This window comes from Chenopodium album, chromosome 15 (genome assembly GCF_948465745.1).
Source record: "Chenopodium album chromosome 15, dcCheAlbu1.1, whole genome shotgun sequence".
Lineage (NCBI taxonomy): Eukaryota > Viridiplantae > Streptophyta > Magnoliopsida > Caryophyllales > Amaranthaceae > Chenopodium > Chenopodium album.
The window spans coordinates 14105590-14107827 of record NC_137848.1 but is presented as its reverse complement, the minus strand read 5'-3'; positions in this window follow the sequence as shown (position 1 = coordinate 14107827).

Below are 2238 nucleotides of genomic sequence, written 5' to 3'. Positions count from 1 at the left end.
TCCACCGGTGTTAGGGGAGGAAGTTACAAGGGTATCCACTGTTAGCGAGGAAGGTTTCAGTCATTTCTGGTGTTAGAGGAGGGGGTTTTGGGCGGTGGAGAGGAGGAATTTGATTTCTGGTGGTGGATTTCGATTTCTGGACGAAGGTTGAGGTGGTTTTCGCGGCGGTTAAATAGATTGGGTGGTTTCGGGGAGGGGAAAGCGATGGAGTCGCGCTGTTGTTAGGGTGGTGGGGCTAATTTAAGGTGGGGCAAGAGATGCTGGCGACTAGGTTGTGCTACCGACTGTGGGGGTTAGGGTGGCTGATAGTGGGTTAGGGTTTTCAGGTTTTTTTTATTTTTCTGTTTTTTTTATTAATTTTATTTTTTTAAAACCAATACCTACTCGACACGTGTCCATAATGTATCCTAATAACGAATTCCATCCAAAAATCCGTTAGAAAGTGGTAAAATCCAATTTATGTGTTCTTTTGTGGTGTTACAATAAAAGTTTGAAATTTTGTGGTGTTATAATCAAATTTCTGTAATTTTCGTGATGTTATTTTCTAATTTTTCTTATTTTAAGGAAAATTTGTCATAAATGTCTTTTTAAATGGTCCATTTTGTGGTAAAGGTTCTTTTATTAAAAAAAACGGGGGGCAACAAAAGTCATTTTTATCTCTCTTACCTTGTGAAGAAGATCCTTTAACGAACCGGGTTCCGGTCATTGACTTTGTTTTCCGGCAAAAAAAATCACGTGACTTCCACGTTATCGCTTTTAATCGATTTTGTTCCCCCTTTTTCCTTTAATAATCCCTAATTTCTTCTTCATCAATCCTCTCTGCAAACCCTAATTTGTCAAGAAACATCGTCAAAATTTGATCCAAGTCTCATGTGACTCTCCCTCTTAAAGAACATACATATATTCTATATTATGCATATGATTGGTTTAAAAAGAGGGTTGTTAAACGTCATTCCCATTTTACGAGGAAACGCTCGAATTTTTTTAAAGAATTTTCATTTTTACCCCTAGCATATAAATACTCACGACTTATCCACGATACTCACAACTCTCATATTTCACTCTCTAGCCTCACTATCAAATTCTTATTCACTCTCATTTTCTCTCTCTAAAAATTAAAAAAAATTAAATTAATTAAAATCTGAAAAAAAAAATGGAACACACGACCACCAACAACCACCGACAGCTACCAATTGAAGGAGGTGACAAAGGCGATGGCTGATCCACGGCGCATAAGTGTGACATACGGCGATCGGGGCTTCAGCGGTCGCGGAGTCGGCGCCAGCAAACAGGTAACGTAAAAAAAAATCAGAAATCCAGGACTTCCGCCTAGATTTTCTGGAAAAACCATGGAGGATCCGCCTGAAATTTCCGGATCCTCCTTGGTTATTCCGGAAATTTTATGCGAAAGTTTAGATCCGCCTGAAATTTCCGGGAAAACCAAGGAGGATCCGGAAATTTCAGGCAGATCCTCCGAGGTTTTTCCGGAAAATCCAGGCGGAAGTCATGGATTACCGATTTATCCGCCTAAAAATAATCGGATCCTCCTAGGTGGATCCGATTATTTTGGGCGGATCTCATTTTTCCAGAAAATTAAAAAAAAAAAAAAGACAACTTACAGAATCATCCGACGACATCTCCGGAGTACGAATGGTGCCGTCGTCCATCGTCCTAAACCCGTCGCAAAAACTTGATAATTTTTTTTTGAAAAAAATAACAATTTTTTGATGGTGGATCGAAAAAAGTGGAGTTGGATGTCGTGAGGACTGATATGGTGGGCTCAGGATTCGCGTGGTACAAATTAGAGGGGACGATTTCATATAATAATGGTCATGACCCTCAAAGGACCCTTTTGTAATATAACTTATACAAAGGGCAAAATTATCCATTCATGTAAAAAAGGGATCGTTTCCTTGTAAAATGAGAGCGAAGTTTAGCAACTCACTTTTGGAAAAACTCTCAAGAATAATGTAACCTTTGACTGATTTTTCAATAATAAAACAACTTTTTGATCATCAAAAAATAAGATCATCTTTGCACTTTATTTAAGTCAACATGTTAGGATTAACCTACTAAATTTTCACCATTTGGGTCACACGTTCTTTTATCGGTAACTGTTATCTATTTTCATACAAATTAGTCCCTTGATTTTTTTTTAAAACATGTTTTGTTAAGCTAAGCATGAGTTTTGAGCACTGATTATCCTAATTAAGTCAACCTTGAATAGTTGAATATGAG